This window comes from Chiloscyllium punctatum, chromosome 50 (genome assembly GCF_047496795.1).
Source record: "Chiloscyllium punctatum isolate Juve2018m chromosome 50, sChiPun1.3, whole genome shotgun sequence".
NCBI classification, from domain to species: domain Eukaryota; kingdom Metazoa; phylum Chordata; class Chondrichthyes; order Orectolobiformes; family Hemiscylliidae; genus Chiloscyllium; species Chiloscyllium punctatum.
The window spans coordinates 7,721,546-7,735,061 of record NC_092788.1 but is presented as its reverse complement, the minus strand read 5'-3'; the positions used below and the strand labels follow the sequence as shown (position 1 = coordinate 7,735,061).

General features: G+C 45.8%; 3 non-coding genes across 3 annotated transcripts; all 3 read right to left on the bottom strand.

The window, feature by feature from the left end:
* Window positions 1-1,551: 1,551 nt before the first annotated feature.
* On the bottom strand, window positions 1,552-1,624 carry trnav-aac (transfer RNA valine (anticodon AAC)). Its single transcript has one exon. It is a non-coding gene; the product is annotated as a tRNA-Val (tRNA).
* Window positions 1,625-4,307: 2,683 nt separating this feature from the next.
* trnav-aac (transfer RNA valine (anticodon AAC)) lies at window positions 4,308-4,380 on the bottom strand. The gene has a single exon. It is a non-coding gene; the product is annotated as a tRNA-Val (tRNA).
* An 8,194-nt stretch (window positions 4,381-12,574) lies between these two features.
* Window positions 12,575-12,647, bottom strand: trnav-aac (transfer RNA valine (anticodon AAC)). Its single transcript has one exon. It is a non-coding gene; the product is annotated as a tRNA-Val (tRNA).
* Window positions 12,648-13,516: the final 869 nt, after the last annotated feature.

The following is a 13,516-nucleotide window of genomic DNA, read 5'->3' as shown; positions in this document are numbered from 1 at the left end:
TCACCGCAGGACTTTGTTTCACAACAGCGATGAAATAATAGTCTCCATTCGGTTCCAGTAAAAGCACAAATCGCTTTGGAACAGCAGAGCTGTTTGCGATTTTCCGCGCGGGAGGCGAACGCGATCATGACAGCAGAGACACTTGGACACTTCGGTCAAATAACCATGAGCTGCTAGACATTACTACAATTTCGATTCTTGCTTTGCTAAATGATTTCACACATTGCTCGAAACAGGACGACTCTCACGTTTACACGGAACACGAAACACACCTGACTACAGGGAAAATGCACAAAGCTGAGCAGGCCGTGTTCCACATCAAACCGTGCAGCATTTATTCAGTCACTGTGTCTGTTTTGCAGAAGAAGGGTCCCAAAGAATGTTCTCCACCCTAAAACCAGAGGTCGCATTACAATCCGAGAACGACACATCACATTGTGAACATGCTCTGATTTCTGGGCCGGTTCGAGATGCCACTTTCCGTGCCTTTTACTTTAACCGTGCAATTTGCTGCAGAGATGTTCACTCCTGGACATGAGCCACGTGGATACCAACTGAGTCGGAAACCTGTGCGGGAATCGACGAGAAGCGATTCAATAAATTTTGCTAACTTCCATGGTGCTTATTGGAAATGCAGTTTCTGTTCAAGTCAATCGAAAAGGCAGTTTCTGAACATAGTAACAGAAGTCAAAAGGTAATTACCTCACCCCACCCCCACTCCGGAAGAGGTGCTAACTGCCCTTGAGTGCTTTTTGATCTCGATGTGAAGAGCTCACACGCCTCTGAGTCACCTTCAAGTCTCTGTTTGCGGAGTGAATCACAAAGAAGGACTTTTACCAGAGCTGCAACCGCCTCACTTCCCCACTCGCTCTCCCCTTTTACATTTTCCTGCTCGTCAGTGATTTAAAGAAAACCAAATGGATGCGATGTCATTCTGTAGCCTCTCTGTCGATTCCTCCGTTTCAGTTCCAACATGGCTTAGATCTCGGGGCGCACCTTAATATTAGCGGCGCTATGAAAGCACACGTTCAAAGGTTCCTCTGAGAGTGTAAATTATTTCATTGCTGTTGCTGATTGAATGAGCCACTAACGTGCGAACTGCCCCAAAATATGATTCAGGAATCTGGTACCAACTCTCGCGCGTTGAATAACGACAGACAGCTTCCAAATGAGGCCTTTCAGAGACGACTTTGGGGTACATTTGACAGACAGACAAGTTCAGGAATCCGTGGTGCGCTGTGACACCAGCGCAGCAGCTTCTTCCCTGCCTTTGAACCGGGCCGCCTGCGCAAGGAATGCAAATGCGGTACTGCTTTTCGTGGAAGGATCAGAACGCGGCAAGGACACTCTCAAACAGAATGGCATATGCATCAGAACCAGGTTGGAGAAAAACTTTATAATGCTTTACACAGTAATTAAATGGAGTTGCCTTACATTTCACTACGAGAGCAGATTCTTTCAAGCAAATTCGAAGGCAGGTTTGCAGATGGGAAAGCAAGGAAGAAAGCTCCGTTCTTGTCCATGTAAAAGGCTGCAGTTGACGAACAAAGCAGTTTCTGCCCAGTTTCGAACTGGGGACCTTTCGCGTGTTAGGCGAACGTGATGACCACTACACTACAGAAACCAGCCGTGGTCGCCGTGAAATTGATGACAATATATACACAATGATTTCGTCAATGTTTGGACCGTAGGGCGAGGTGGAATAAGCTGGGACGACTTTCCCTGCGTAACGGCTGCGATATGATCTTATGGAAGGGTTGTAAACTGAGTATTTCTGTGTTTTACCCAAATTGGGGTGAGTTGAAAACTCGAGAGCATAGGTTTAAGGTGAGTGGGCTGAAAGTGACAAACGACCTGAGGCACATTTCCCACACAGAAGGTTGTGCGTGTATGGAATGAGCTCCCAGAGGAAGTGGAGAAGGCTATTACACTCAGAAAATTGCAAAGGTAATCGGATGAGTTTCTGGACAGGATGGGTTTAGAGGGATTGGGGCCAAATGCTGGTGAACGGGACTTGTTTAATTTTGGTTATGTGGTGAGCATGGATGAGATACACCTAAATATCTGTTTCCACGCCGTGTACCCCCATAACGTCTTGTTGCTAACACTGGCTGTAAAGGATTACTTTTTAGCGGAGTTTTCCATCGCAGTCTGTGGCACAATCGTTTAGTCTGTTCGACTGCTCACGGGAAAGGTAGTATTGTGAAACACTGCAGATACGAACAACTTCCTTAATTTTGCCCCGACTGACCATACTCCGTGAAATTTTCCCAGACCTCAATTGAGGAGTTTTGCTGCTCGAAGTTACCTCAGAAACCCTGTTAACTCGTAATGTGCTGAGCGAATCGCAAAACAGAAAGCATTTTTCACGGAACACAAACAAAACTGGCATGCCGAATGCATTTTCAGACAGAGAGATGCATGAATGCTAAATGTGTCACAGTCCGAGGGCATGAGTCATAAAGTAATCTCACAACTAACAACAGGGCAATTCCAAACTACTCTTTCAAACATACTGCAGCGTTAGTGCACCACCACTTTCCAGACAATGCTGAAAAGAGAGATAGAAAGAACATCATAAGAACGGGCCATAAAAAGTGAATTTCACCATTCACAGTCTCGATTAGATTACCTTTTCCTTCTGATGTCTCCAGGACGGAAATGAAGGAAATGGGAGAAATTCAATAACATATGACACCGAAATTCATTGGAACGATTTTCCCATTGGACAGAAAACCAAATAACGACGAGTCGAGTCACCGCAGGACTTTGTTTCACAACAGCGATGAAATAATAGTCTCCATTCGGTTCCAGTAAAAGCACAAATCGCTTTGGAACAGCAGAGCTGTTTGCGATTTTCCGCGCGGGAGGCGAACGCGATCATGACAGCAGAGACACTTGGACACTTCGGTCAAATAACCATGAGCTGCTAGACATTACTACAATTTCGATTCTTGCTTTGCTAAATGATTTCACACATTGCTCGAAACAGGACGACTCTCACGTTTACACGGAACACGAAACACACCTGACTACAGGGAAAATGCACAAAGCTGAGCAGGCCGTGTTCCACATCAAACCGTGCAGCATTTATTCAGTCACTGTGTCTGTTTTGCAGAAGAAGGGTCCCAAAGAATGTTCTCCACCCTAAAACCAGAGGTCGCATTACAATCCGAGAACGACACATCACATTGTGAACATGCTCTGATTTCTGGGCCGGTTCGAGATGCCACTTTCCGTGCCTTTTACTTTAACCGTGCAATTTGCTGCAGAGATGTTCACTCCTGGACATGAGCCACGTGGATACCAACTGAGTCGGAAACCTGTGCGGGAATCGACGAGAAGCGATTCAATAAATTTTGCTAACTTCCATGGTGCTTATTGGAAATGCAGTTTCTGTTCAAGTCAATCGAAAAGGCAGTTTCTGAACATAGTAACAGAAGTCAAAAGGTAATTACCTCACCCCACCCCCACTCCGGAAGAGGTGCTAACTGCCCTTGAGTGCTTTTTGATCTCGATGTGAAGAGCTCACACGCCTCTGAGTCACCTTCAAGTCTCTGTTTGCGGAGTGAATCACAAAGAAGGACTTTTACCAGAGCTGCAACCGCCTCACTTCCCCACTCGCTCTCCCCTTTTACATTTTCCTGCTCGTCAGTGATTTAAAGAAAACCAAATGGATGCGATGTCATTCTGTAGCCTCTCTGTCGATTCCTCCGTTTCAGTTCCAACATGGCTTAGATCTCGGGGCGCACCTTAATATTAGCGGCGCTATGAAAGCACAAGTTCAAAGGTTCCTCTGAGAGTGTAAATTATTTCATTGCTGTTGCTGATTGAATGAGCCACTAACGTGCGAACTGCCCCAAAATATGATTCAGGAATCTGGTACCAACTCTCGCGCGTTGAATAACGACAGACAGCTTCCAAATGAGGCCTTTCAGAGACGACTTTGGGGTACATTTGACAGACAGACAAGTTCAGGAATCCGTGGTGCGCTGTGACACCAGCGCAGCAGCTTCTTCCCTGCCTTTGAACCGGGCCGCCTGCGCAAGGAATGCAAATGCGGTACTGCTTTTCGTGGAAGGATCAGAACGCGGCAAGGACACTCTCAAACAGAATGGCATATGCATCAGAACCAGGTTGGAGAAAAACTTTATAATGCTTTACACAGTAATTAAATGGAGTTGCCTTACATTTCACTACGAGAGCAGATTCTTTCAAGCAAATTCGAAGGCAGGTTTGCAGATGGGAAAGCAAGGAAGAAAGCTCCGTTCTTGTCCATGTAAAAGGCTGCAGTTGACGAACAAAGCAGTTTCTGCCCAGTTTCGAACTGGGGACCTTTCGCGTGTTAGGCGAACGTGATGACCACTACACTACAGAAACCAGCCGTGGTCGCCGTGAAATTGATGACAATATATACACAATGATTTCGTCAATGTTTGGACCGTAGGGCGAGGTGGAATAAGCTGGGACGACTTTCCCTGCGTAACGGCTGCGATATGATCTTATGGAAGGGTTGTAAACTGAGTATTTCTGTGTTTTACCCAAATTGGGGTGAGTTGAAAACTCGAGAGCATAGGTTTAAGGTGAGTGGGCTGAAATTGACAAACGACCTGAGGCACATTTCCCACACAGAAGGTTGTGCGTGTATGGAATGAGCTCCCAGAGGAAGTGGAGGAGGCTATTACACTCAGAAAATTGCAAAGGTAATCGGATGAGTTTCTGGACAGGATGGGTTTAGAGGGATTGGGGCCAAATGCTGGGGAACGGGACTTGTTTAATTTTGGTTATGTGGTGAGCATGGATGAGATACACCTAAATATCTGTTTCCACGCCGTGTACCCCCATAACGTCTTGTTGCTAACACTGGCTGTAAAGGATTACTTTTTAGCGGAGTTTTCCATCGCAGTCTGTGGCACAATCGTTTAGTCTGTTCGACTGCTCACGGGAAAGGTAGTATTGTGAAACACTGCAGATACGAACAACTTCCTTAATTTTGCCCCGACTGACCATACTCCGTGAAATTTTCCCAGACCTCAATTGAGGAGTTTTGCTGCTCGAAGTTACCTCAGAAACCCTGTTAACTCGTAATGTGCTGAGCGAATCGCAAAACAGAAAGCATTTTTCACGGAACACAAACAAAACTGGCATGCCGAATGCATTTTCAGACAGAGAGATGCATGAATGCTAAATGTGTCACAGTCCGAGGGCATGAGTCATAAAGTAATCTCACAACTAAAAACAGGGCAATTCCAAACTACTCTTTCAAACATACTGCAGCGTTAGTGCACCACCACTTTCCAGACAATGCTGAAAAGAGAGATAGAAAGAACATCATAAGAACGGGCCATAAAAAGTGAATTTCACCATTCACAGTCTAGATTAGATTACCTTTTCCTTCTGATGTCTCCAGGACGGAAATGAAGGAAATGGGAGAAATTCAATAACATATGACACCGAAATTCATTGGAACGATTTTCCCATTGGACAGAAAACCAAATAACGACGAGTCGAGTCACCGCAGGACTTTGTTTCACAACAGCGATGAAATAATAGTCTCCATTCGGTTCCAGTAAAAGCACAAATCGCTTTGGAACAGCAGAGCTGTTTGCGATTTTCCGCGCGGGAGGCGAACGCGATCATGACAGCAGAGACACTTGGACACTTCGGTCAAATAACCATGAGCTGCTAGACATTACTACAATTTCGATTCTTGCTTTGCTAAATGATTTCACACATTGCTCGAAACAGGACGACTCTCACGTTTACACGGAACACGAAACACACCTGACTACAGGGAAAATGCACAAAGCTGAGCAGGCCGTGTTCCACATCAAACCGTGCAGCATTTATTCAGTCACTGTGTCTGTTTTGCAGAAGAAGGGTCCCAAAGAATGTTCTCCACCCTAAAACCAGAGGTCGCATTACAATCCGAGAACGACACATCACATTGTGAGCATGCTCTGATTTCGGGGCCGGTTCGAGATGCCACTTTCCGTGCCTTTTACTTTAACCGTGCAATTTGCTGCAGAGATGTTCACTCCTGGACATGAGCCACGTGGATACCAACTGAGTCGGAAACCTGTGCGGGAATCGACGAGAAGCGATTCAATAAATTTTGCTAACTTCCATGGTGCTTATTGGAAATGCAGTTTCTGTTCAAGTCAATCGAAAAGGCAGTTTCTGAACATAGTAACAGAAGTCAAAAGGTAATTACCTCACCCCACCCCCACTCCGGAAGAGGTGCTAACTGCCCTTGAGTGCTTTTTGATCTCGATGTGAAGAGCTCACACGCCTCTGAGTCACCTTCAAGTCTCTGTTTGCGGAGTGAATCACAAAGAAGGACTTTTACCAGAGCTGCAACCGCCTCACTTCCCCACTCGCTCTCCCCTTTTACATTTTCCTGCTCGTCAGTGATTTAACGAAAACCAAATGGATGCGATGTCATTCTGTAGCCTCTCTGTCGATTCCTCCGTTTCAGTTCCAACATGGCTTAGATCTCGGGGCGCACCTTAATATTAGCGGCGCTATGAAAGCACAAGTTCAAAGGTTCCTCTGAGAGTGTAAATTATTTCATTGCTGTTGCTGATTGAATGAGCCACTAACGTGCGAACTGCCCCAAAATATGATTCAGGAATCTGGTACCAACTCTCGCGCGTTGAATAACGACAGACAGCTTCCAAATGAGGCCTTTCAGAGACGACTTTGGGGTACATTTGACAGACAGACAAGTTCAGGAATCCGTGGTGCGCTGTGACACCAGCGCAGCAGCTTCTTCCCTGCCTTTGAACCGGGCCGCCTGCGCAAGGAATGCAAATGCGGTACTGCTTTTCGTGGAAGGATCAGAACGCGGCAAGGACACTCTCAAACAGAATGGCATATGCATCAGAACCAGGTTGGAGAAAAACTTTATAATGCTTTACACAGTAATTAAATGGAGTTGCCTCACATTTCACTACGAGAGCAGATTCTTTCAAGCAAATTCGAAGGCAGGTTTGCAGATGGGAAAGCAAGGAAGAAAGCTCCGTTCTTGTCCATGTAAAAGGCTGCAGTTGACGAACAAAGCAGTTTCTGCCCAGTTTCGAACTGGGGAGGTTTCGCGTGTTAGGCGAACGTGATGACCACTACACTACAGAAACCAGCCGTGGTCGCCGTGAAATTGATGACAATATATACACAATGATTTCGTCAATGTTTGGACCGTAGGGCGAGGTGGAATAAGCTGGGACGACTTTCCCTGCGTAACGGCTGCGATATGATCTTATGGAAGGGTTGTAAACTGAGTATTTCTGTGTTTTACCCAAATTGGGGTGAGTTGAAAACTCGAGAGCATAGGTTTAAGGTGAGTGGGCTGAAATTGACAAACGACCTGAGGCACATTTCCCACACAGAAGGTTGTGCGTGAATGGAATGAGCTCCCAGAGGAAGTGGAGGAGGCTATTACACTCAGAAAATTGCAAAGGTAATCGGATGAGTTTCTGGACAGGATGGGTTTAGAGGGATTGGGGCCAAATGCTGGGGAACGGGACTTGTTTAATTTTGGTTATGTGGTGAGCATGGATGAGATACACCTAAATATCTGTTTCCACGCCGTGTACCCCCATAACGTCTTGTTGCTAACACTGGCTTTAAAGGATTACTTTTTAGCGGAGTTTTCCATCGCAGTCTGTGGCACAATCGTTTAGTCTGTTCGACTGCTCACGGGAAAGGTAGTATTGTGAAACACTGCAGATACGAACGACTTCCTTAATTTTGCCCTGACTGACCATACTCCGTGAAATTTTCCCAGACCTCAATTGAGGAGTTTTGCTGCTCGAAGTTACCTCAGAAACCCTGTTAACTCGTAATGTGCTGAGCGAATCGCAAAACAGAAAGCATTTTTCACGGAACACAAACAAAACTGGCATGCCGAATGCATTTTCAGACAGAGAGATGCATGAATGCTAAATGTGTCACAGTCCGAGGGCATGAGTCATAAAGTAATCTCACAACTAACAACAGGGCAATTCCAAACTACTCTTTCAAACATACTGCAGCGTTAGTGCACCACCACTTTCCAGACAATGCTGAAAAGAGAGATAGAAAGAACATCATAAGAACGGGCCATAAAAAGTGAATTTCACCATTCACAGTCTCGATTAGATTACCTTTTCCTTCTGATGACTCCAGGACGGAAATGAAGGAAATGGGAGAAATTCAATAACATATGACACCGAAATTCATTGGAACGATTTTCCCATTGGACAGAAAACCAAATAACGACGAGTCGAGTCACCGCAGGACTTTGTTTCACAACAGCGATGAAATAATAGTCTCCATTCGGTTCCAGTAAAAGCACAAATCGCTTTGGAACAGCAGAGCTGTTTGCGATTTTCCGCGCGGGAGGCGAACGCGATCATGACAGCAGAGACACTTGGACACTTCGGTCAAGTGACCATGAGCTGCTAGACATTACTACAATTTCGATTCTTGCTTTGCTAAATGATTTCACACATTGCTCGAAACAGGACGACTTTCACGTTTACACGGAACACGAAACACACCTGACTACAGGGAAAATGCACAAAGCTGAGCAGGCCGTGTTCCACATCAAACCGTGCAGCATTTATTCAGTCACTGTGTCTGTTTTGCAGAAGAAGGGTCCCAAAGAATGTTCTCCACCCTAAAACCGGAGGTCGCATTACAATCCGAGAACGACAGATCACATTGTGAGCATGCTCTGACCTCGGGGCCGGTTCGAGATGCCACTTTCCGTGCCTTTTACTTTAACCGTGCAATTTGCTGCAGAGATGTTCACTCCTGGACATGAGCCACGTGGATACCAACTGAGTCGGAAACCTGTGCGGGAATCGACGAGAAGCGATTCAATAAATTTTGCTAACTTCCATGGTGCTTATTGGAAATGCAGTTTCTGTTCAAGTCAATCGAAAAGGCAGTTTCTGAACATAGTAACAGAAGTCAAAAGGTAATTACCTCACCCCACCCCCACTCCGGAAGAGGTGCTAACTGCCCTTGAGTGCTTTTTGATCTCGATGTGAAGAGCTCACACGCCTCTGAGTCACCTTCAAGTCTCTGTTTGCGGAGTGAATCACAAAGAAGGACTTTTACCAGAGCTGCAACCGCCTCACTTCCCCACTCGCTCTCCCCTTTTACATTTTCCTGCTCGTCAGTGATTTAAAGAAAACCAAATGGATGCGATGTCATTCTGTAGCCTCTCTGTCGATTCCTCCGTTTCAGTTCCAACATGGCTTAGATCTCGGGGCGCACCTTAATATTAGCGGCGCTATGAAAGCACAAGTTCAAAGGTTCCTCTGAGAGTGTAAATTATTTCATTGCTGTTGCTGATTGAATGAGCCACTAACGTGCGAACTGCCCCAAAATATGATTCAGGAATCTGGTACCAACTCTCGCGCGTTGAATAACGACAGACAGCTTCCAAATGAGGCCTTTCAGAGACGACTTTGGGGTACATTTGACAGACAGACAAGTTCAGGAATCCGTGGTGCGCTGTGACACCAGCGCAGCAGCTTCTTCCCTGCCTTTGAACCGGGCCGCCTGCGCAAGGAATGCAAATGCGGTACTGCTTTTCGTGGAAGGATCAGAACGCGGCAAGGACACTCTCAAACAGAATGGCATATGCATCAGAACCAGGTTGGAGAAAAACTTTATAATGCTTTACACAGTAATTAAATGGAGTTGCCTTACATTTCACTACGAGAGCAGATTCTTTCAAGCAAATTCGAAGGCAGGTTTGCAGATGGGAAAGCAAGCAAGAAAGCTCCGTTCTTGTCCATGTAAAAGGCTGCAGTTGACGAACAAAGCAGTTTCTACCCAGTTTCGAACTAGGGACCTTTCGCGTGTTAGGCGAATGTGATGACCACTACACTACAGAAACCAGCCGCGGCCGCCGTGAGATTGATGACAATATATAGACAATGATTTCGTCAATGTTTGGACCGGAGGGCGAGGTGGAATAAGCTGGGACGACTTTCCCTGCAGCGGAACGGCTGCGATATGATCTTATGGAAGGGTTGTAAACTGAGTATTTCTGTGTTTTACCCAAATTGGGGTGAGTTGAAAACTCGAGAGCATAGGTTTAAGGTGAGTGGGCTGAAATTGACAAACGACCTGAGGCACATTTCCCACACAGAAGGTTGTGCGTGTATGGAATGAGCTCCCAGAGGAAGTGGAGAAGGCTATTACACTCAGAAAATTGCAAAGGTAATCGGATGAGTTTCTGGACAGGATGGGTTTAGAGGGATTGGGGCCAAATGCTGGGGAACGGGACTTGTTTAATTTTGGTTATGTGGTGAGCATGGATGAGATACACCTAAATATCTGTTTCCACGCCGTGTACCCCCATAACGTCTTGTTGCTAACACTGGCTGTAAAGGATTACTTTTTAGCGGAGTTTTCCATCGCAGTCTGTGGCACAATCGTTTAGTCTGTTCGACTGCTCACGGGAAAGGTAGTATTGTGAAACACTGCAGATACGAACAACTTCCTTAATTTTGCCCCGACTGACCATACTCCGTGAAATTTTCCCAGACCTCAATTGAGGAGTTTTGCTGCTCGAAGTTACCTCAGAAACCCTGTTAACTCGTAATGTGCTGAGCGAATCGCAAAACAGAAAGCATTTTTCACGGAACACAAACAAAACTGGCATGCCGAATGCATTTTCAGACAGAGAGATGCATGAATGCTAAATGTGTCACAGTCCGAGGGCATGAGTCATAAAGTAATCTCACAACTAACAACAGGGCAATTCCAAACTGCTCTTTCAAACATACTGCAGCGTTAGTGCACCACCACTTTCCAGACAATGCTGAAAAGAGAGATAGAAAGAACATCATAAGAACGGGCCATAAAAAGTGAATTTCACCATTCACAGTCTCGATTAGATTACCTTTTCCTTCTGATGTCTCCAGGACGGAAATGAAGGAAATGGGAGAAATTCAATAACATATGACACCGAAATTCATTGGAACGATTTTCCCATTGGACAGAAAACCAAATAACGACGAGTCGAGTCACCGCAGGACTTTGTTTCACAACGGCGATGAAATAATAGTCTCCATTCGGTTCCAGTAAAAGCACAAATCGCTTTGGAACAGCAGAGCTGTTTGCGATTTTCCGCGCGGGAGGCGAACGCGATCATGACAGCAGAGACACATGGACACTTCGGTCAAATAACCATGAGCTGCTAGACATTACTACAATTTCGATTCTTGCTTTGCTAAATGATTTCACACATTGCTCGAAACAGGACGACTTTCACGTTTACACGGAACACGAAACACACCTGACTACAGGGAAAATGCACAAAGCTGAGCAGGCCGTGTTCCACATCAAACCGTGCAGCATTTATTCAGTCACTGTGTCTGTTTTGCAGAAGAAGGGTCCCAAAGAATGTTCTCCACCCTAAAACCGGAGGTCGCATTACAATCCGAGAACGACAGATCACATTGTGAGCATGCTCTGACCTCGGGGCCGGTTCGAGATGCCACTTTCCGTGCCTTTTACTTTAACCGTGCAATTTGCTGCAGAGATGTTCACTCCTGGACATGAGCCACGTGGATACCAACTGAGTCGGAAACCTGTGCGGGAATCGACGAGAAGCGATTCAATAAATTTTGCTAACTTCCATGGTGCTTATTGGAAATGCAGTTTCTGTTCAAGTCAATCGAAAAGGCAGTTTCTGAACATAGTAACAGAAGTCAAAAGGTACCTCACCCCACCCCCACTCCGGAAGAGGTGCTAACTGCCCTTGAGTGCTTTTTGATCTCGATGTGAAGAGCTCACACGCCTCTGAGTCACCTTCAAGTCTCTGTTTGCGGAGTGAATCACAAAGAAGGACTTTTACCAGAGCTGCAACCGCCTCACTTCCCCACTCGCTCTCCCCGTTTACATTTTCCTTCTCGTCAGTGATTTAAAGAAAACCAAATGGATGCGATGTCATTCTGTAGCCTCTCTGTCGATTCCTCCGTTTCAGTTCCAACATGGCTTAGATCTCGGGGCGCACCTTAATATTAGCGGCGCTATGAAAGCACAAGTTCAAAGGTTCCTCTGAGAGTGTAAATTATTTCATTGCTGTTGCTGATTGAATGAGCCACTAACGTGCGAACTGCCCCAAAATATGATTCAGGAATCTGGTACCAACTCTCGCGCGTTGAATAACGACAGACAGCTTCCAAATGAGGCCTTTCAGAGACGACTTTGGGGTACATTTGACAGACAGACAAGTTCAGGAATCCGTGGTGCGCTGTGACACCAGCGCAGCAGCTTCTTCCCTGCCTTTGAACCGGGCCGCCTGCGCAAGGAATGCAAATGCGGTACTGCTTTTCGTGGAAGGATCAGAACGCGGCAAGGACACTCTCAAACAGAATGGCATATGCATCAGAACCAGGTTGGAGAAAAACTTTATAATGCTTTACACAGTAATTAAATGGAGTTGCCTTACATTTCACTACGAGAGCAGATTCTTTCAAGCAAATTCGAAGGCAGGTTTGCAGATGGGAAAGCAAGCAAGAAAGCTCCGTTCTTGTCCATGTAAAAGGCTGCAGTTGACGAACAAAGCAGTTTCTGCCCAGTTTCGAACTAGGGACCTTTCGCGTGTTAGGCGAACGTGATGACCACTACACTACAGAAACCAGCCGCGGCCGCCGTGAGATTGATGACAATATATAGACAATGATTTCGTCAATGTTTGGACCGTAGGGCGAGGTGGAATAAGCTGGGACGACTTTCCCTGCAGCGGAACGGCTGCGATACGATCTTATGGAAGGGTTGTAAACTGAGTATTTCTGTGTTTTACCCAAATTGGGGTGAGTTGAAAACTCGAGAGCATAGGTTTAAGGTGAGTGGGCTGAAATTGACAAACGACCTGAGGCACATTTCCCACACAGAAGGTTGTGCGTGTATGGAATGAGCTCCCAGAGGAAGTGGAGAAGGCTATTACACTCAGAAAATTGCAAAGGTAATCGGATGAGTTTCTGGACAGGATGGGTTTAGAGGGATTGGGGCCAAATGCTGGGGAACGGGACTTGTTTAATTTTGGTTATGTGGTGAGCATGGATGAGATACACCTAAATATCTGTTTCCACGCCGTGTACCCCCATAACGTCGTGTTGCTAACACCGGCTTTAAAGGATTACTTTTTAGCGGAGTTTTCCATCGCAGTCTGTGGCACAATCGTTTAGTCTGTTCGACTGCTCACGGGAAAGGTAGTATTGTGAAACACTGCAGATACGAACAACTTCCTTAATTTTGCCCCGACTGACCATACTCCGTGAAATTTTCCCAGACCTCAATTGAGGAGTTTTGCTGCTCGAAGTTACCTCAGAAACCCTGTTAACTCGTAATGTGCTGAGCGAATCGCAAAACAGAAAGCATTTTTCACGGAACACAAACAAAACTGGCATGCCGAATGCATTTTCAGACAGAGAGATGCATGAATGCTAAATGTGTCACAGTCCGAGGGCATGAGTCATAAAGTAATCTCACAACTAACAACAGGGCA